The 23367-nt window shown below is 41.8% G+C and overlaps 1 long non-coding RNA gene across 1 annotated transcript; it reads left to right on the top strand.

Annotated features, from left to right (window-relative positions):
• Positions 1–9863: 9863 nt before the first annotated feature.
• Positions 9864–17921, top strand: LOC114815916. Its single transcript, XR_005660718.1, has 4 exons — positions 9864–9983; positions 11251–11361; positions 14499–14586; positions 17690–17921. It is a non-coding gene; the product is annotated as an uncharacterized LOC114815916 (long non-coding RNA).
• Positions 17922–23367: the final 5446 nt, after the last annotated feature.

Here is a 23367-nt window from a genome sequence, read left to right as displayed (position 1 = left end):
CCGAGAAACCATAAATTTTCCCCAAAATGTCCGCCTGAGTCAAGCAGGTGCATTATTGAAGATTGTCTTGAAAACAAAATCCATCTCTAGACTCTGATGACTTGAGTGAGCTCTAGCCTTCTGCTCAAAGCTCCTCAGGGCACAGCAGTGCATGTTGGGAGCTGCAGTGGGGAAAATACATTTCTTCTGTCCTTTACTCATTTCTCTTCCCTAAGGAGTTTTTTAGTTTGTTTTTTTTTTAATGGTATGTGTTTAGCACTTACCATGTGCCAGGCAGGCACCATAATGAGCACTGGAATAGATACAAGATAATCGGGTTGGAAACAATTCCTGTTCCACATAGGGCTCACAATTTTAATCCCCATATTACAGATGAGATAAGTGAGGTTCAGAGACGTTAAGTGACTTGCCCAAGTTCACATAGCAGACAAGTGGTGGAGCGGGGATTAGAACTCGAGTTCTCTTACTCCCAGGCCCCCGCTCTTTCCACTAGGCCATACTGCTTCTCAGTTGGGGTGCGGCTGTAGTAGCTGGAGGTAGAACAGCTTCTGCTTCTAAGCTTCCTCCACCCCATTGGTCTTGGGCCTCCGTAAGCTTTCCCAAACCACTTGGTCCTCCTGGTGAGCCAATCCATAAGCACAAGAGTCAGAGAGATAGCCAGAACCAGACGGAAGGGACTCAAACCCACAGTGCTCAGACAAGTGCTTGGCACACATGGAGGTGAATAAATGCCATAATCATCATCATCAAAGGGGAAATATTAAACCCCAAAAGGAATCAAAGTGAACATGATTTTACAGAGGCCTAAAACACTCAAACAGAGAGTGAGAAAGTTCCAGGGCAAGGCGGGGGGCAGGAGGGAATGAAAGAGATAGAGACCCTGGGGACCAGGGCATGTCTGCTACAGCCTGGAAAATAAACATGGCAAACAAATTAAAATACTTTTAATTGGAAGTTTGGTTGAGAAGCAACATGGATCTGGGAGTCAGAAGGCCTAGGTTCTAATCCCAGCTCTCCCATCTGTTTGTTGTGAGACCTTGGGCAAATCACTTAACTTCTCCGTGTCTCAATTCCTTCATCTGCAAAACGGGGATAAAACACCTGCTCTCTCTCCCTCTAATACAGGGGTTGTATCTGATTGGTTTATCTTGTATCTACCCCACTATCTAGTCCAGTGCACAACACATAGTAAGTCCCTAATACCACAGTTTACTTATAATAGTTCTTATTATTTTTCAAAGAAATGACAGGATTTCTTTGCTTTGGGTCTATTAATTTGGATGAGAGAGAGAGAGACAACGGAACTTATCCCACGGGCAAAAACAACTAATGATTCCTCTGGCTGAGGTCTATTTTCTGACATTTGGATGAGATCCCGACCCCACCCTTTGAATGGAAAATGGGAACCGTGCATCACACCCTTAGCCTCATAGCTCTGGACGCTAAACAGGAAGTAAGTTAAAATTAGAGGTGCTGGTGTAGCCTGGTGGCATATACCAACCCACTCTGAGCACTGGGCGTGTGAGTGAGTGTGTATTAGGGTTGGCAGCGATCTTGTATATATATAGCATACACCCTGAATTAATTTCCTTGTATCGTTTTCCCAGGAAGGTCTGTCAGGAAGGGAAGGCGTAGTTGCCTGATTTTTGAGTGACACAAGGCCCACCACCCCACAGAAATGGAGCAAAAGAGAAGCCACATTGGAGACCACATCCCTTGTTCATGAAACAGAAATCTCACAGCTGACGAGAGAGAGAGACAGAGACAGAGAATGTTGTCTGTGTTCTGAGGTATGTTCAGGTCTCAAGAACATCGAGATAAAATACTACTATAGTTTTCTAGGCCTTTACTTTGCCATGATACTTGACATCTGTTGTTTCAAACCCAGTTCACCTCCTTTGCTTCTTTGTCCATCTGTGCATAATTTTTTCAATGATATTTAAATGCTTTATATGTGCCAGGCACTGAACTGAGCACTGGAGTAGGTACAAGACAATCAGGTTGGACACAATTCCTGTCCCACACAGGGCTCACAGCCTTAATCCCATTTTAGAGATGAGGTAACTGAGGCACAGAGAGGTTAAGTGACTCGACAAGGTCACAAAGTGGACAATTGGCAGAAGTGGGATTAGAACCCAGGTTCTCTGACTCCCCGGTCCATGTATTTTCCACTTGGCCATACTGCTTCTCCCCACACTGTTGGGGAGTATATTGTTTTAGAAAGGAGAATTCACTGAAACTATTCATCTCTTTGATGATGAGTGTTAGATTTCCCTGGTAAAATGAGGATAAAGCACCTATTCTTGCCATCTATTAGACTGTGAGCCCCATGTGGGCCAGGGACTGTGACCAGATTATAACTACTCCAGAATTTAGCACTAGTCGGTGGCTAATAAATGCCATGATTACTATTTTTGCTATTATCATAAATGACGGGAGGAAAGGATCTAGGATACAAGTCTCTCACCCCCTATAGTTCAAGATAATAATAATTATGACATACATTAAGCATTTACTATGTACCAAGCACTGTACTAAGCACTGGCATAGATACAAGATGTCAGGTTGGACCCAGTTCCAGTCCCACATGGGACTCACAGTCTAAATAGGAGAGAGTAGGATTTAGTCCCCACTTTACAGATGACTAGACAGACACAGAGACATTAAGTGATTTGCCCAAGGTCACACAGCAGAGAAAAGTGGTGGAGTCAGCATTAGACCCCAAATATTAAATACTATTGAATGAAAGGTCCTCTGACTCCTAGGCCCGTGCTCTATCCACAAGGCCTCACTGCTTCTGTCTTCAGAGTCAGGGAGATGTCCAGGGCCAGTGGACGGCCAACTCCTTAGTGTAATGATTACACCACTGTTCCTACAAATGCATATCTATTAAATAGGGGATTTTGATGTTTCTGAATGTCCAAATTGGTGAGAACAATACCCTAACCTGCCTAGATGCTTTAGCAGCGATGCTCTTCGATAAACAGGTTTTGTAGGCCAGATTAACATCCAATACTTGGGTTGTAAATGACCATGGGTTAGCACTTGCCTTTTTTCATTTCTCATGTGTTCAAACATGAAACTTTAATTCTGTGCTACCCCTCTTCAACACCCGCCCCCCCCCCCCCCCAAACATATGGGTCTGTGTTTTTCTGAAACTCTTCAACTGATGCTGTGAGCAAGTTAGTACGTGACTTTGCTTAAGGCACTGCCTAGCACTTTACAAGTCAATGAACAGATGATCCAATTCAAGGGACCTCTAATTCTGTTTAATCAGAAGGGTTTTTTTTCCATAGAAAAAATATTGTATAAGAGAAAAAGTTAACTAATTGTCCATATTTGGAAGATGGATCCTGTAAATCTTCTAAGATCAAAAACCTTTGAAATAAGCTATTATAAATATTGCCTCCAGCTTTGCAACTCAAACCTATCATTGCCCCAGTGTTTAAGGAACAAAGTAAAGTGTGCTTTGGGGAAAATATTCTAATTGGAACAAATAGCTCCTAATAGAGAGATGTCCCTCAACGCATAAGATATTTCATAAACTTTCCATAATCTTCAGGATCTCTCTTTTGGATTTCATTTAATTTACGGGTGGTTGTGATGTCAGCTGCTCTTCGGCAATCAGAAAACAATCCTGAGTTCATCTAATTCTGACTTGGCCAGGTACCCATCTCTGGGATAACTTTTAATATTCCTTGATCAAGTTCAACCTTCTGGAATAAGGACATAACAAAGGTCCTACCCCTAGCAGTGATGAAGGTATATTCATGTTCGGGCAGTGTTTTTCTGTGATCCTATTAACTTATCTACGGCAACATGTATGGATAAGGATCATCATTGGTTGGAATTTCCAGTTTATATGTCGATCCTCATATTAATATTGGAAAATTATTGAGGCATGGCTGCTCTCCTGTGCAAATGGGCTTTTACTTTCTACTTCTAGCTTCCAGTGTGGCCTGTCCAACGAAAGCTTCCAGCAGCAAGAGGAGGCAGTCTTTCCAAAATTTAGAGGGCCCCCTTTACCACTGGACTCTCCATTTGATATTGTCTTTCATGTTGTTTTGTATTTATACTATTTTGTCTTGCCTACTGGGTCAATCAATCAATCATCAATTATATTTGAGTGCTTACTGTGTGCAGAGCACTGTACTAAATGCTTGTGAGAGAACAATATAACAGAGTCGGAAGACATATTCCCTGCTCATAAGGAGCTTACAGCCTAGAGGGGGAAAGAAATATTAAAATAAATTACAGAGATGTACACAAGTGCTCTGGGAGTGAGGATGAGGGAATAAAGGGTACAAATCCAAGAAGGGAAAGGGAGGAGGGAAAATGAGGTCTTAGTCGGGGAAGACATCTTGGGGGAGATGTGATTTTAATACGGCTTTTGTGAACCCGCCTCACCTTCTTCATAGATCGTGAGTCCCCTGGGGATCAGGGACAGTGTGTCATTCTTACCTGTGAATTTTTTCCAGGGCTCAGTACAGTGCTGTGCACATAGTGAGCACATAAGGGCTGTTACTACTGTTATATCTAGGCTGGGCCAGAAGGAGGAGGGGATGTGGGGGAGGCAAACAAAGCCAGAACTTCTATCACCAACAGAGCTTCTGCCCTGAAATCTTCAATCAGTCCATGGCACTCATTGAGTGCTCACTGTGTGCAGAGCACTATACTGAGCCTTGGGAGAGGACAACAGATTAGCATACACAGTGGCTGCCTTCAAGGATCTCACCCCCTGCCAATGTTACTTCACAGTGCAATGCTGAAGTTGCTCCAGTCGATTGTTGTGCTGGTGTGGGGCACCCCTCAATGGTGGTGACACAAAGTCCCGCAACTGTGTGGCCACACAGCTGCCGAGGAGGGGGGACCCCACAAGACTACTTTTAATCAATCAATCAATCATCAATCAATGGTATTTATTGAGGGCTTACTGGGAGTGGAGAGCATTGTTCTCACTGTTCACTGTTCAGAGAGTACAATACAATCAAATTGTTGTATCATACCTTTACTGCCAATTTCCCCACCTGGGCCTTTCTAGGGCATGTTGTTTTCAAAAGGCTGAGTGCTGAGTGTCCCAGAAACACAGGAAACCTTGAAAGTTCTCCCCAGCTCCCTGGCCCCTCCTTTGAAGATGGCACAGGGCCCACCTCCAGGGTTTCAGTGACCCTCCCTGTCGTTAAAAAGGACTTGACAATACTCCTTCTGGGACCCAGCCAAGCACACCGATGCAGTGAATCCAACCTGCTCCATTCAATTATTCTAAATCAAATGCAGGACCTGGATTAGATTCATTCCCAGTGCAACTCCATAAGAAAAAATCACAAAGACACATACAAATTCGCACACACCCGCACGTAAATGTATAACTTCTTGGCTTTTTATCAGCCCTGAACATTCACTCAGTAGCAAACCTCATATTTCACAATACGTCTTTTTATGGCTTTATGGAGATACAGAGAATTTGCAAACAGAGGTTTTTGTTTATCAGAAAGACACCTACAAGCCCATTTAAGTTCTCCTTTCTAGATCGAATCAGTACCCGGCATGCATACTGCTGCTGTTAGGCAAGCCCTGTTGAAAATAGACTTTTGTAGATTTGCTGATGAGCCATAATGAACAATGTGCTGTTTGGGAAACAATTGAAAGGAACCTAGCTACTTGTGAATAGCCACAATCAGGCCCAGGATAATACTCCATCTCTGAACTGAGTGTGTAGCAGCTGAGGTCAATATTTTGCAGCACTTTTAACTAAGGAAAACCCCAGGCTTTAACCACACAATTTGGGGATAATTACACCTCCACTCTCAGTTGTCTCAAATGCTCATATTCCTTCGCTCTTATAAAATTGGAACCCAAATACAACTACAACTACATGGATTTGCTAATCTGGCCCTATCATTTAAAGGTGACTATTTTTCTTGTGTGGTGCAGAGACTGGAATGGTATTTCATCTTTGAGAAGCTTCCTCCAGGAAAGCAGGATGGCCTACTGGAAAGAGCACGAGTCTGGGAGCCAGAGGACCTGGATTCTAATCTTGGCTCTGCCACTTGCTGCCTGTGTGATCTTGGGCATGTGACTTAACTTCTCGGAGCTTCCATTTTCTCACCTGTAAAATGGGAATTCGATACCTCCTACTTACACTGTGAGCCCTGTGTATGACAGACACTGTGTCTGACTTGATTATCTTGTATCTACAGTGCTTTGCACGTAGTAAGTGCTTAACAAATACCACAATTATTAGAACATCTAGTTTGCCACCTACCACATCATCATCATCCGATTTAGGGCACAACCCAGTATAATCTTCTCCCAGCTAATTCACCATCACCCCAAGTTGCATCAACCCAACAGCCTCCTCTCAAATTTATATACTTATTTACATCCACCTTTGCCACTTGCCTATACTTGTAGATTTGATTGACCAATTTATTTATTCTGATTTCACTGCTTGAATTAATTTTGTATAAACTCCTGTGAGAAAGGAATCGGTCATGAGGTTCTTTTGTACTCTCTTGACTCTATTTATACTTGACTCTACTTATCTTGACTCTATTTATTGCCATTGTTCTTGTCTGTCCGTCTCCCCCGATTAGACTGTAAGCCCGTCAAACGGCAGGGACTGTCTCTATCTGTTGCCGACTTGTTCATCCCAAGCGCTTAGTACAGTGCTCTGCACATAGTAAGCGCTCAATAAATACTATTGAATGAATGAATGAATACTCTCCCCAAATGCCCAGACTGTGAGCCTATCAATGGGCAGGGACTATCTCTATCTGTTCCCGAAATGTACATTCCAAGCACTTAGTACATTGCTCTGCACATAGTAAGCACTCAATAAATACTATTGAATGAATGAATAATACAATCAATCAATGGTATTTATTGAGTATTTACTGTTTGCAGAGCCCTGAACGAAGCACTTGAGAGAATACCAATGTAACAGAGTTGGTAGACACATTCCCTGCCCATAAGGAACTTAAAGTCTAGAGAGGGAGATGGACATTAATATATACATTACAGATACGTAGAAAAATGCTGTGGCGCTGAGAGTGGGGTGAATAAAGGGTGAAAATCCAACTGCAAAGATGACACAGAAGGGAGTGGGAAAAGAGGAAATGGGGGCTTAATTAGGGAAAGACCAAGTACCAAGGCCAGTTGCCAAGTACATGTACCTCAAGGGGTAAAACTCCTATTTTTGCTTGCCTCAGAGCATCCCAACGTCTCACTTGAAACGTTTGGCTCCTTGGGCATCTAGCTGCAGTTTTAAACCCTGTAGACAAGTTATAAGATTGGGAAGAAAGGATGTGACCAAATAATGGGAAAAGTAGCCAAAATGCATACACAGGTTTACGGACCATCTTTGGATTTAACGACATGACTAGTTCTTGAAAATTACATCTTATGTCAAAACACTGCAAGTCAGAACCAATTTTCCAGTAGAACAAATCTTATTAATGGGGGAACCGATTTGCTACTTCTACCAAATTTACCAGAATTGCTTACTCAGCTAAAGATGGATACTATACTATACTATACTATATCAATTACATTTATTGAGAGCCTTCTGGAAAAAGAGCACTGTACTGAGCACTTGGGAGTATACCATAGAGTTAGAAAACCTAATCCCCGCCCTCAACGAGTTTATAATCTAGTGGGGAGTTAGACACAAAATTAGACTGTAAACTCCTTGTGGGCAGGGATGCAGTCTACCAACTCTGTTGGATTGTACTCTCCCAAGTGCTTAGTACAGTGCTCTGCACATAGTAAGAACTCAATAAATACCAGTGCCTGATTGAATATTTACAGAAAAATGAATAGACAGCAGAAGTGGAGGATATGTATATGAACAAATGTGGTATGAGCCTCAGTATAGAGGTACTGTGGATGCCTAAATGCTTAATTGACACAAGAGTTCTGAGATGCTAGAGAAGGAACATGACCTAGGAAGAAGAACAATTAGAAAAAGCTTCCGGGAGGAGACATGCATTTATTTCAAGTCAGAGAGATTCCATGACAGCGTAGGCAACTTCTACTTCCTCAGAAGTAAAACACACATGTTGACCCTCCCTGTGACATCCTTGTGATCAAAAGATTTAGTCCATGATATTTATAAGCACGCATATTGGTTGCCTAGAAGACCAACCATGATGAGCAAGAATACACCCAAAACAGAGCCCATTGATAACTCCAACAAAAAAGAGATTTGAAAAGATTTTTGTTTCCCCGTTTTTTTTCTGATGGTAGAAGAACAATTTGAAACATCTATTGGGGACAGACATTTTTTATTTACAAAAGATTTGCTCAGGTTTTTCCACTGGATTCAAAGCAGGCAGGACCCTAGCTACACAAAGGCAATCCTTTCCCAAATACCCTGTAGAGCCCTGCTATATTCATTATTATTATTACTGCTACTAATAATAATAGTAATAACTGGGATATTTCTTAAGTGCTATGTGGTAAACACTCTACTAAATGCTGGGGTAGATGCAAAATAATCAGGTCCCACATGGGGCTCACATTCAAAGTAGGAAGGAGCATAGGTATTAAATCACCATTTTGCAGACGAGTCAACTGGGGCATAGAGAAGTTAAGTGACTTGTCCAAGGTCACATAGCAGGTAAGTGGCAGAGCCATATTTAGAACCTAGATCCTCTGACTCCCAGGTCTGTGCTCTTTCCACTTGGCCACACTGCTTTATAAAAATAGAAGTATTTGCTCCATAGGTCTACATTATTTTTTTCATTTTTTACCAAGGTATGTCTTCCTGGAAAAAGGACAATACCTTCTGTGCTGCCTTCGTGAATCCAGAAGACCCTACTTTGAACCTGATCTTTGTAAAGTATTTGGTGACATTCAGTCCCTTCACTTGCTTATTGGATTTTATAATGTTTCACCCTGGAGGACAGCAGGCTGGCTAAAATGTCATTCTGCAGTTTCTGAAAGACATTTTAAGAGAGATGGTCATTGCCTTTCAAACTCTGCCATGACCCAGGAGGCAGCTGTCTTGAGAGGAATTCATTTGCTTTGACAACAGAAGCAGGGTCAGACTTTCTTTGGCCCAAGTGAGGAGTGTCTATGGGAAGAATAGAAATTTGAGGAGTTGAAATGTTCACTCCATCCAGGAGAACCATAGCTGTCATGTCAGAGGGATCAGGTCTGTTGCTGAGGAAGGGCACCTCATCAAGATAGTTTAGAATTAAGGATATGGCCTCCTGCTGCTGGAGGAGGACTTTAGAATCAGACATGAAGCATTAACGAGAAACATGGCACCATCTTATTCTCATAGAACTTTAGGTTGCCAGGAAGAAAACGTGGGTTCCCCCCAACTCTGCAGCAATTATCTTTTCTGCAAAATGGCCTGTGTACATTCATATCTTGAGATTTCTTAGGAGTCCAGGGAATAGTTTTTTTTTTTTGTGGTATTTCTTAAGCACTTACTATGTGCCAGGCACTGTTCTAAGCACTGGGGTAAACACAAACCAATCATATTGGACTCAGTCCATGTTCCTCATGGGGCTCAAAGTCTTAATCTTCATTTTACAGATGAGGTAACTGAGACACAAAGAAGTTAAGTATGACTTGCCCAAGGTCACAAAGGCAAGTGGCCAAGTCAGGATTAGAACCCAGGTCCTTCTGACTCCCAGGCCCGTCCTCTATCCACTAGGCCATGCTGCTTCTCTATGGTTTCTGCTTAGGCCAAGGTAGCAATAGGTCTCTCGGCAAGACAGGCCCCTGTAGTAGGTTCCACTTTATGCTATGGCTTGGTAATACTCCAACTAGGGTAGTCACTGACAGCACTGGAGAACACTGGGCATTGTGACGTCACATATAGAACAGTGGATAAGCAGCAGGACACAATGACGTCAAATGAATCGAGAGTGCCTAAAGGGAAAGCTTGTACTTCAGAGCCTAGGCATCCTCTTCCCAGGTCACTGTTTCCAAGCCACAGAACGTGGCCGCCCTGAAAATAGAGATACCAGGTAGAAAAATTCCTGGGACTGTCTTCATCAGTCAATCAGTGGTGTCTATTGAACGCTTCCTGTGTGCAGAGCACTATACTAAATGCTAGGTAGGGGGGTGGCAGAGTGTGGAGAAGTAGCACGGTGTAGTGGATAGAGCAAAATACCGTAATTTTCATGTAGCATAGTAATAATACTAAGAACTATCATATATTAGAATATAGTAATAATAATAATTGTGGAATTTGTTAAATGCTTCCTATGTGCCAGACACTATACTAAGCGCTGGGGTGGATACAACCAAATAGGGTTGGACACAGTCCCTGTCCCATGTGGGGCTCACAGTCTCAATCCCCATTTTCCAGATGAGGTAACTGAGGCCTAGAGGAGGGAAGTGACTTGTCTATGGCAGTATTTGTAAATCTGCTACCCAGTTTTCTTATGTGAAAACAGATAGAAATGTGCCACCCACAATTCTCCCAACCCCCCCGCCCCTTATCAAGTTAGATGTGTCCTGGCAGGATGAAGTATCAACTACAGGCCTCACATACACTGGGCTTGGCTCAGGCTGAGTTAGAGTCTTAGATTTTCACACCAGGTAGGGCTTCTCAGCACTTGGGCTTTTCACGATTTGGGTGAAGAGTAGCTCTACCCTCAGGAGGCTTACATCTGTTGTTTATCGTCATGTTAATTTCACCTCATCATTTCAGGTTAGGTTCTCTGCTCCTACCACAGATTTTTACTATAAATTCTATACTTCCTAGATTATGGTGTGCAAATACGTAGATAAAATGGTGATGATGCTATTTAATATTGCAGATTAATGCTGGGACTGAAACCCTGAGATCAACAATGATAAGCAAATATAGAACAGTGAAAAACAAAACGATCCTCCTCCCTTTCTACCCAACCATATTAATCGGTACAGTCTGATAATATTAACACTGTGTCATAAAATGTTATCTGACTACTATTCTCCTGAACATTGAAGAGCAAAGATTATTTGGATGGATTCTGGATAATCTTGGTGCTGAAAGAAACTGTATAATAGCCTATTCAGTACAACTAAGCAAGTTTGTTTAGATTTCAGCCTAAAAAAGGAGCTGATCTGGAATGAGATGAACCTCTAAAGACTGATATGATATGCTTTCAATAATAAACCTATTAACGAAGCAATTGTTCGGATATGTTATCTGGTATATCATAGAATAGAGATCTAGATAATATGCAGTAATTAAAGATCAACTTTGAGTTTGATAATCTTTTTTAATTGCTTTTTTAATTGTAGAGAAATTTTAAAGCAGTTCTCTGATTTACTGTCTGAAAACGCTGATCATGAGAGATTACCTAATCAAGATCACACTGTTGTATGTGAATAACTAGAAAGGACATTTGAGTGGTAAGGGTAAAATAAATCTCCCAACCAATGTATGGTTTCATGTAATCTCATCTCACCTTCTGGGAACAATGTATAACAAATTAAAGCCCCGATCAGAAAATGTCATACAATCTGGTGGCAAGATTGCTTCTGAAGGACAAACTGCTGTTCTATCAGTTCTCTAACAACCGTAGAAAATTTCAATTACGGGGAACCCTGACATGTTCTACCTGGAGGGTAGGAAAAAAAATTCGGCAAATTTTCTCTATCCAAGTGGAGGTTCTCCTACATTTGGGGTTGATTTCATCCATTCTAATCCATTCACTAGACTATAGATTTTCATATCAGGTTGAATGGTTGGCTAGCACTGTCAACGCTAAAATCTTTACTAAATGAGAAGGAAAACAGGGAGATCCAAAGTGGACTCTCAAATTATCATGTTGTTTTTGAGGAAAGTATCTTGGATTTGTAGATTGCTTTTACTCTTACAAACATCTTTATTTACATTTTATCCTCAAATTATTCTTGCAACAGGCACTATTCTTCCCATTTTCTACAGACTCAGAAATTGAAACCCAGAGAGAGATTAAGTGATTTGTCTGAGGTGAAATAGGAAGCCAGTGGGATAGCTGGATTTGAACCAATCAGTAATATTTCTTGGGCACCACCTGTATGGAGAGCACTTTACTGATCACCTTGGAGAGTATGATAGAGTTAAAAAGTATAACTTCTGCCCTTGGAGACTATACATTCTAGTGGTGGGAGAAAGACACAAAATAATGTACAGACAGACAGAAGGAGGGAGGAAAAATGGATATTTAGATTACATGATAGCACAATCAGTGGGGAAGGGGGAGAAACAGAGTGTAAATGCTGAAATGCGATTTTCCCCTTGGCTAGACCATTTTAGATGCAAAAAGATTAAAATGTGCTCAGAGCTTAAAAGAACTTCCGCTTGGCCCAGTAAATACTGAAAAATTAGAATATGTGCCACCCCCCCCAAAAAAATAATGCTTTATGCCTTCAGACTCTTGAAAACTGTGAGCTCCTTATCACCATGCATTGCATGGAGAAATTGCTCAAAAAATATCACTGATGGATTGATTGATTATATATAAGAGATATTACCTGGGCTCTCTTTGTTTTTATGGCTCAAACAATGCCATTAGGTCCCCAGATGAATTCCCTAAGCAATGGCTGTTTTAGGTCAGCAGATTTAAAATGATGGATTGGCAACAAGCAGGAATGAAAATGGGTGAGGAGAGCTAGGAAACCTTTCTGATTCCACACCAAAACAGGAAGCCACCTCTCTCCAAGAAAAGTGTGTCTTAAAGGAAATTTGTTGAAGGCAAGGAATGTGTTTATGAACTCTGTTATACTGTACTCTCCCAGATGCCTAGTACAGTGGTTTGCACAAAGTAACCACTTAATAGATACCAAACAATCAATGGAATATATTTCCTTGAGTGTCTCTGCCCAACCTGACTTATGCCGGGTTCTTTTCAAGTTTGAAACCTGTGCTGAATCTCCCACCTCTTGCCCCCTCACTTACTCCTGGCAGGTGACTGCAGTGAGTAGTCTGGACTGACTATTGCCCAGGAGGTAAGATAGATTAGGGCTGCAAATGAGAAATCACAGAGGGTAATTTGAACCTGGAGTGAAGCCTCTCCATTATCTTCTCAGGGCTAGTTTTCTCATTGCAGCCGAAAAATAAATCATCCATCCTTCAGAGCACCATGAAGGCGAGATGACCCCCGAGGACTTTTCCTTGCTCTGTTCGAGGAAGCAGAATTTTGACATCTGCTGTAGTGGTCCCAGTGTTATGTATTGAGCACCTTCTGCGTGCAGTGCACTGTGCTAATGACAGAGAGACATGCGTGAGACATGTTTCCAGCCCACGAGGAGCATCCCGCTCTAATGGCATTCAATAAAATTCCCAGAGTATGTGTGCCTGTATTAGCCCAATTCTCCCAGAGCATAAGTTTGATAATCACCCCAGCCCCACAGCACCTATGTATGCAACCTTACATTCTATTATTTCTCCTACCTGTAACATATTTTATTATCTCCCCCTTTAAACTGAAAGCTCTTTGTGGGTAGAGTTCATGTTTACTAACTCTATTTTATTGTACTTTCCCAAGCTTTTAGTACAGTTCTCTGTGATAATAATAATGATAGTGATGGTATTTGTTAAGTGCTTACTATGTGCCAAACACTGTTCTAAGCAGTGGGTCAGATACAAGGTAATCAGGTTGTCCCACGCGAGGCTCACAGTCTTAATCCCCGTTTTACAGATGAGGTAACTGAGGCACAGAGAAGTTAAGTGACTTGCCCAAAGTCACACAGCTGACAAGTGGCGGAGCCGGGATTAGAACCCACGACCTCTGACTCCCAAACCCGGGCTCCTTCCTCTAAGCCACGCTGCCTCTCTTACTGTGCACAGTAAGCCCTCAAGATATATCATTCTGGTGGCAGAGACAGCCCTTCCGGAGCCTTTGGTCACCCTATCAGACCACGAGGAGGCTCCCTTCAATTGATTCACTGGAGCTTTATTGACCAAGAAGAGTTCGCCTGAGTGACTAACCCCGCTCCGGAATAGAATTTACTCACAGGAGAATTATGACCATGAAATACACAGGATGTAGAAGAGGTGGGGAAAAGGGGGTTAGAGCGGAGACAAGGGAGAGACCATACTTGAAACCCGCAGTTACTGTTCACCATGGGATCGGCAGGACCTAGTACAAAGAGCGTGGGTCTGGGATTCAGAGGGCCTATGTTCTAATCCTGACTCTGCCATTTGCCGGCTACTTGACCTTGGGCAAGTCACTTAACTTCTCTGTGTCTCAGTTTCTTCACCTGTAAAATGGGGATTAAGTACCTATTTTCCATTCTACTTAGTCTATGAAGCCCAAGTGGGATAGAGACTGTCTGACCTGATTATGTTGTGCTTAGTAAAGTTCTTGGCACAGAGTAAGTGCTTAGCAAGCCCCATTATTGTTATCATGACCTCCCAGCATTCTAATCCCCATTTTACAGTTGAGGTAACTGAGGCAGAGAGAAGTTAAACGACTTGCCCAAGGTCACACAGCAGACAAGTGGCAGAGGCAGGATTAGAACCCAGGTCCTTCTGACATCCAGAGCCATTCTCTATTCTCTAGGCCTCACTGCTTCCTGCAAGTCAGACAGCTTGGCCAGGACTGGAAACACCTCAGTGACATCACCTTTTTGGGGAGGCCTGCCTCTGGGGTAAGAGAGGCAGGGCTGGGGCAGAAGGTAACGAGGAAAGGCCTCTGGGAACTGAGGGATGGGGCTGGAGCCCCTGTGCTTCCATGCCAGGGCCCTGCCCTGGCAATTAGACAACATTAGCTTTTGTTACTAAGTGCTCTATTATTAACTGGTAACATTGGGAGAACAGCTCAGTTCATTTCATCACTTCAAGGTGGGACTGCTTCCTTAGCTCCCTGTCAGATTAAAGGGAGCCCTGGTGCCTAGGCTGGCTTTAATTTACCATCCTTGTTAATGATCACAACCCGTGGAATAGCTATCAAGCCAATTAAGGTGGGAGGTATTGTTAACACCTGTGGAAACAAAGAAAAAATACAAAGGAGGATTTTGAGGACTTCAGTCTCTACACTTCTGATCTAGGGCTCATTTTATAATCAGTCATTAAAATTCCACCTCTCCACTGATAAGAAAAATGAGAAGCCAAATGGTTATTTTGGCTTTTTCAATGTAATAACACCCTTTCTGTAGGCTGTTTCTCTGAGGAGTTCCTTTGTGGAGGCCTTGGGGGATTTATTGGGGCATGATAGTGCCTGATGTGGAGATAAAGGGACAGTGTAAATGTGGGCCAAATGGAAGTGGTGATGGGCACTGACTTTGGCAAGTTGCATGGGTCAAACAATGCATGTAGGGACAAAAGAAGCCCCTTGCCCTCTCTTTGCTGCACCTTCTGGGGTGGGGCTGATCCCTGAAGCCATGGACACTCTGAAGCTCAAGTTGGTTGGTCTCTCAGTCCATGCCAGCAGCTGGAAATGATCCAAAGATGCTGCTTTGGGATAAGACCACATAGACATAGAGTTTAACCTTGTGAACCCTATGCCTGGCCTCAGACTTCTGGAGTTTCAAACCTTTAATTGAAAACCCAGTTTTTCAGAGAAATAATACCAACAGCAACATTTTAGCTTTATTCCCCTGAGGACCAGGGGACATGTAAAAAGGAGGGGACTTTTTCTTCCAAACGCCTCAGAGAGAGAACTCATGACTCTGGTGGGTTGGGGAAGCTTGGGCAGAAATATGGCCAGAGGGGGCTGCCATAGGGAGGGCCTTTTCAGAGAGAGGTTGGAAGTGTATTCCAAACCCCCTCTGATGAAAGTCAGGATACTTTTCCATCTGATTGGCCTCCTGGTTCACCTCAGAGTAGGCCTGAACTCAAGTCCTCTGGTTGCCTGACTTCCTTTCTGCACCCCACCCACCCCCAACACCCTTTTCTGAACCCCACCCATCCCCCCCAACACCTTAGAAGCAGTTTTGCCAAAATGGTCATGAGCTGCTCCTGGCCCTAAAGGGACCTCTGCCCCTGAGGTGACCCATCTGTATCCTCTTGACCACTGAATTGCCTCCTGCCTCTGACCTGGAACGTCCTCCCTCTTCACGTCCCATGATTACTCTCCCCACCTTCAAAGCTTTATTAAAGGCTCATCAAGAAGCTTTCCCTAAGCCCTCTTTTCCCACTCCTTTCTGGGCCACCTTGACTTACTCCCTTTATTCATCCCTCCTCCCAACACATATATAGACAGCTGTAATTTTATTTATATTAATGTCTGTCTCCCCCTCTAGACTGTAAGCCTTTGGTGAGCAGGGAATGTGATTCTTACATTATATTCTCTTAAGTGCTTAGTAGAGTGCTCTGCAAACAGTAAGCACTCAATAAGTACAAATGACTGACTGGTGACTGAGTGAGGGAATGTCTGTCTGCCTGGGATGACAGGCCCTTGCTCCTTAAGTCTGTTGACTTCTAAGGTCAGTTTAGGGAATCCCCAAATCGGAGCAACTCGTGGGCTTACCTCCAATTGGGAGTCCCATGAGCAACACAGATATAATTACCGGGGGCTTCTGCTCCAAGCCAACTGAGCATTTTGCTGAAAACAATTAACTCAAACTTTAGGTGCGAATTATCGAGGCAGCTTGACAGTGTCACTTACACGAGCACGCATAATGCCTTCACTGTTGCGGAAACAACTATTTTCTCTTTGTAGTAGAAGATTTTTTTTTCTTTTCCTCTTCCCTTCTCTGAGCAAATCCCCATAACAAATAAAGTTACACTTCAAGACGGGATTACGCAGGCTGTCGGGTTTGCATGCCAATGTTTACTTTAAGTTTAAAAATGATACTTCTGAGAATTCAAATAATACGTTTAAAGTATTTCCAGGCTCTAGCACTGCTTGTATTTGTCTTGGCACCGATTCCCTGCAAATGTGTCAGTTCTGAGGGTAGGATGAATACTCATCAGTCAACGCCTAGGTTTTAGATCACACTTTTCATATCTGCTGACTTGGTTCACGTTTAGTTTTATTCACTGGAAAGTTTTCAGCACTGTTTGCTAGGGAATCTTCCTGACAGGCACTTGTCAGCTCTTCTGGAAAGGCACTTATTCGACAGAATAGAATCAATTGTCCCTCCTTGGGCACCAAAATAGAAACTCAAACTGATTTGTCTATCATACAGAAGAAAATAGCCAAATTATTCACTTGCTTAAAATTTTGTTGACTTAAGCAAACGTAATGAGTGGAAAACTTTTATGAAAGGCAAGGAACTACAGTCATTCTAAGTGGAGCATCCCTTTTGGAAACAGGTTCATTTCTCTGGCTTGTTAAAAATACAGAATAACAGACTACAGACCTTCCTCCCATCTCCTTCCCTCCGGAATCTCCTAACTGTTCTGTATGCATCTGCAGTATGATCTCATTTTAAGGGACCTAAATTTCCCACTAATTCTTTGGAAACCTAAGGATTAGGGTCCCACAGAAAGTTTCCCAAAGACAATCTGTCTACTAAATGTTTGACCAGCCTGCAAAGTCATTACCAGCTTGGCTTATAGAGCAGTCAAAGTGATGAAATCCCTCATGGAGGTCAACATGAGCCATCTCCAAAAACCCAGTGCCCAAAGGTTGTACAAGTTAAGCACTTTAAAGATAATATTTTCCCTGAGAAATTTCCATTTTTGATCTAAATCTACACTGGACTAACTAAACCATATAATGTGTATGCTTTGTTTTTTCCTTTAGTTAAGAAGGTGTTTTTTTCCCTTGTAATATTCTTTCTCTTTCTTTTCTTTCCATTCTTACAGCAGCTGCCTGAAGGATGAAAAGGAGGGGTGGGGAAAGGAGAACGAAAAAGAGGTAGAAAGATAAAACTGGATATTTCCTCCTTAGAATGGAAAAGTATGAAACAGATCAGAGAAGATTAAGCCCCCAAAGGGGGGAAAAAAGAAAGAAAGTAGGAAGATCAAGGACGTTATTGACAGAGTTTTGGCAGATAAAGGAATATCTCTCTCTGTAATAAAGGATCCCTTAACTTGACAGTTGGTTAGCATGCCTCAAACTGGAATGGGAGGTGTCATTCTAAGCAAATCGCTGATTAAGCATAGGAACCGAGGCCACAGCATCAATTGATCACTCAATCAATAGTGTTGTTTGAGTGCTTACTGTGTAAAGAGCCAAAGAAAGATGCAAAGACCTGATCCACTGGAGAAGAACAAAGTCTGAAGTGATGAATAGAACATTTCCTCCTGAAATCCACTGGTTCTTCCAAATTGGGGTGATTAGTAACTTCCACTGAAGAGATCAATACTTCCATGTTACTCACAAGTAAAAAAAAAAGGTTAGTGCTACTGGCATTGCATTAGACAAAATTCTATTTATTGCTATTGTTCTTGTCTGTCTGTCTCCCCCAGTTAGACTGTAAGCTCGTCAAAGGGCAGGGACTGTCTCTATCTGTTACCGATTTGTACATTCCAAGCGTTTAGTACAGTGCTCTGCACATAGTAAGCACTCAATAAATACTATTGAATGAATTAATTAATTAATTAATCTTCAAATGAATATCCCATGAAGAGGAATATAGTGTTAATAGTAAATGTATTATTGAGTACCCATTGTTTGCAATGCACCAGACTAAGTACTTGGTAAAGTATGGTAGAAACATGAGACACCGTGAGCTTATGCTCCAAATGCAGAGGACAGCCCCTTCCTGTTGATACGGTTTGAGTTCTTGGGGCAATTCTTCATGGTACTTGCAGTTCTAAATCCCCAGAGGTCCATAGACATCCTAAAATTATGTAGCAACCATACGAATTCACTCAACACAGAAAGCATAAAACATATACATTCCCAAGAAAGAGGGGAACAATGGAAGAGAAAGACAAATATCTTTCAGGCCAGTCAGGAGGTAGATAAGACAACCTAATTCAAATCCAAAACCTGTATTGAGTAGCACAAAGAAATGGCTTTTGCCCAATCTGCCCAAATCATGACTTCTACCATATAGCGCAACGGTTTGTGTGTTCACTCCTTCAGGATGACCGTACAAACTGAATTGGCAGGACTTGAGTTGGGAATGGCTTGCACAGAGACACCCACACTCTCTTGCCAGTTGGTCTGTGCCCATAACACGCATTCAATCCATCAGTGGTAATTGTTGAGTGCTTCTGTGTGCAGAACACTGTACTAAGTGCTGGGGAGAGTAGAATACAATGGAATTGGTGGAAATGATTCCTGTTAGCTGATAGTGAAATGATATCATTGCCAAATAATAACTGTATGTCAAATTAACTGGTAAATAATTTCTTCAACTTCTTTCTGAATGCCCCACCATTATATATATATCGGATTATATAACCAATTCCCTCCACTCCTCCTTCCTCCATCCATTCCTCTCCCCTAACCCTCTCTTCTCTCTTGTTTCTCATTGTCTAGTAGACTAAGCAACAAATAGGAACATCGAAGAAAGGGAGTTATAATTCTGTTTATTTTCTCCTTGGGGTAGGACCTTTTGAGGCCTCGGTTCCTCAGTTTCTAAAGTGAATCCTTGTTAAAGCACATTTAGTTTACACAGTTGAACTTCATATTTAAGTTACCTAAGATTACATTTAGTTATCACTCTCATTCGATCTTTACTATTCAACCTGCTCACACCTGAAAATTAAAAAAAAAAGACCTAGAAAAATCAATGAAATGGATTGAAATGGATTGAGTGACAATCTCAAATTCACTATATTGAAACTCTCTTTGGATGGGATCCATTTGAATTTCAAAGGACCTAGTACTGATTTTCATCAGGCTAATATTATTTTCAAATTAAAATTTTGTTGTCATGTAGGCCAGGGGACCAGATGGACCTGGAAGAGTGAAAGGGCCATTATGAAGTAGGATACAACCCATTGGAGGGAAAACCATAAGATTGTGCATGTTAAGCAACTAAAGGAATCCCAAGTAGATATTGCATATTCATTCTACCCTTTCTCCCCAGTGATATTAGCCTTGGGATATTGTATTTGCACGGAAAAGAATCCCACTTCTGTCCAAATGACATACGATATATTAAATATTGTGATATTCTTAGAGTTAGGAATTTTATAGAACACATTTGTGATGTGGGTTATACTGTTTTGGGGCAGCATGGCTTTATAGAAAAAACACAAGCCTGGGAGTCAGGGGATATGGGTTCAAAACCCAACTCTACCAGTTGCCTGCTCTGTAATCTCGGGAAAATCAGTTATCTTTTTTGTGCCTCGGTGTCTTCCTCTGTAAAATGGGGATAGACTGTGAGCCAAGGACTGGGTCTGATCTTACGGCACTGCATCTACTCCAGCATTTAGGACAGTGCTTGGCACTTAATGAGCACTTAACAAATGTTACAATTAGTAGTAGCAATAATGATAACCAGTAGAAAGCAGGAGACTAGGGTTCCAGTCTCAGTATCGTCCCCTGAGGTGTGTCACCAGAGTTGAACGTTTCCGATTGTAGAACCACATACGGCATTTTGCAAAGTAGCGAGACCCGATAGGAACCCTGAAAAATAGTTGGCCAGGAGGGATGGTGAAAACAGCTCTGGTTTCCTGATATCGGGACTCAGCCACTTTGGCCATGAATGGGTCCTGTCCATGAAAAACACCCATCACGTCAACTTCACAATGTATAGTATCCCTGCTTTATTTCCCTCTCGCTGAACTCCATGCCCCAGAGGTAACTGTCCGTAAGCTCCAAGTACTTAGTACAGTGCTCTGAATGCAGTAAGTGCTCAATAAATACTACTGATAGATTGACGCTTTCCTTGGGCACAGATTATTGCTTCTGAAGCCTCAGAACCCAAACTCCATCTTCCTGATAGAAGGCTCCATTTTTCATTATAAAGGGGCAGTATTGAAGGAGATACCATTGTACCACTTTCATTATACTTAGTAAGTCATGCATGCATAATGAAAATTGTGTAGCATTTTATACATATCTCAGAGAACTTCACAAATTCAACTAGTTTAAACAGAAACACTTTGCTTTTGAAGAGAAGGGAAAAGAGGTTGTTTCACTTGCCAAGTGAGTGTGAAAAATGGTTAAACACAGTGCATTCAAACTAGAGAAACTGAAACCATTCTCTGGGGTTTTGGCATGCCTTTAATAATGGGCCAATACAATGAAAGGAAAGGTTGGCCTAGTTAATTAACATTGGTCAAAGAGAAAAAGGCATAACAGGATTTTGGGGAATGACTTGACTTTGAGATAAAGGGATAAGTCATTAATTGGCTATCTTTTAGGGCTCTGGCCAAGCCTAACGTGGTCAGTGACTTTGGCACTGACCGCAGCCCCTATAGCTCTCAGGAATTGAAAGTGAAAGAGAGAAATACTAAGGGAAAAGGGAAATAAGGAAACCAGGTAGGTGACTAGGCAGGGATCTTAGGGAGGCTCATATGATTGCAAAGGAACAGGTCTGAGGGCAAAGTGTGGAATCAAAATGATTAAAATAATAGTTGGACTAAAGGTTTTGGCCCTTTCCAAATCGTCACCCCAAAATTGATAGAGTTGACAGTCATTTTCAAGAGGATAAATAGGAGAACCATAGAAATTAAAATAAAGAAGACAAGCAGTGGAGATTAATTAAGAATATCCACAAATAAGCAGCATGGCTGCAAAAATCAAATCCCGACAAATGGAAAAGAATAGTATGTGCAAACCTGGGAATCTTTGAATATGAAAATGATGAGATTTATCTGATCATACATATTGAATGGCCACAACTGATGGGATCTGAATAATCTGGCTTTGGGTTTTGTTAATCCACCCTCCTTTACACTCTACATAGTATTTTCCAATGAATTAAAGTAATACAAGGAAAAGCTATCTTTAATGAAGTGAAAACCACTATGAAATCATGCCTAGAGACTTGAGTGGGACTAGTCTTGAGGTTCTAATAATGTCCATGGCTTTATCACACTATCTATGTACTTAACAGTTTACTTGAAAATTGCCTGAGAAATGGAAGAGCTAAAAGTTAAAGTTAGATTGTCTTGGCCAGGCTAGGGATAGGCCTAACGAGCCAGATAATGAACTAAATGATCCCCTGAGATCCTTTTCAGCTTCTTGAATCTAGGAAGTATAAATAAGGGTATTTGGGAGCTTCCTCTCTATATTGTAAGCTGGTTGTGAGCTGGGAACATGTTTATGAACTCTGTTGTATTGTACTCTCTCAAACTTTCAGTACAGTGCTCTGTACATAGTTAAGTGCTCAATAAATATCACTGAATGACCTATTCATATGATCAAGGTAACATAACCCAGAGTTGGGTACATTTGCTCATCAACTGATGAAATATTGAATATTCTTTTATATATTTTTTAAATTTATTGTCATTAGAAAGCCCTATAAGAAACCATTGTCACTATTAGTATAGGGAAAAATTACAGTGGTTAGAAAAAATTCCTCTACATGGGGTCAGATGTCAAGAAGGTCAACTATTCCACTGTTTTTCCAACTTTCATTGGTCTATCTGTTGGGCAAAGAGTACTGAGCAAGATGGACTATGTGCCAAACCCAGGATGCATTATTCTTTTGATCCAACATCCTCTGAAGGTTTGCCGACTTGAATGACATGGTTCCATTCATGTATAGAGTTGTAGAAAAGAGGCTGAGGAAGTGATAGTGTGGAGCACTATGATCAATAGCATTTATTGAACACACACTGGGGACAGAGCTCTGTAGTAAGTGCTTGGGAGAGTAAAATATGAACCCTACCCTCAAGGAGACAGATACAAAAGGATCATCAGATAGGACTAAGGAGGGAATGGAAAGATGAATAAGGAATGAAATAGTGCTTAAATAGTTGACTCTATTAATCTACTCAATAGTTGACATGATTGGGTATATAAAAACTGCTATGGGTGGTTATGAGAGCACAAGAGCTGAAGTGATGCATTAGTGTTGAGGTGAGGAGATCTGACCAGAATAGAAGAAACATCAGTTGGGCAGATCTTCTAGGAGGAATTAAGGCTTCACTACAACTTCAGGGAAAGGGAGAACTAAAGCATTTGAAAGTGGGTAGAGTTCCAGATAGGAGGAATGATCAAAGCAGGTGTTTGAAGGAGGGAAAATTGAGAATGAGGGACAGTGAGGAAGTTAGCCTGGGAGAAGCAAAGAGTGCAGGCTGGGGTGTAGGTGGAGAAGAAAGTGAATACGTAAGAAAGAGAGAGTTTAATGCCAATGGCCATGAGTTTCTGCTCGATTCAGGGAGGAACAGGTAATTACTGAAGATTTTTGTGGAATAGAGTCATGTGCAGAGCAAAATTTAAGACATACATATCTGGGCAGCAGAGTGAGGAAAGGGCTGGAGAAAGTCTGGAGACAATGAGACTGAAAAGGAGACGGATACAGGATGAGGCCGAGTGTGATAGCCATTGGATTTAAGTGGAAGGGGGGAGTCTGCGAAGCACTGTAAAGCAAAATTCAGCTGGATTTAACAACACACTGAATTGTGAA

This window comes from Ornithorhynchus anatinus, chromosome 13, assembly GCF_004115215.2.
Source record: "Ornithorhynchus anatinus isolate Pmale09 chromosome 13, mOrnAna1.pri.v4, whole genome shotgun sequence".
Taxonomy (NCBI): domain Eukaryota; kingdom Metazoa; phylum Chordata; class Mammalia; order Monotremata; family Ornithorhynchidae; genus Ornithorhynchus; species Ornithorhynchus anatinus.
Note: the sequence above shows the minus strand (reverse complement) of the source record. Positions and strands in the feature narration are given on the sequence as shown.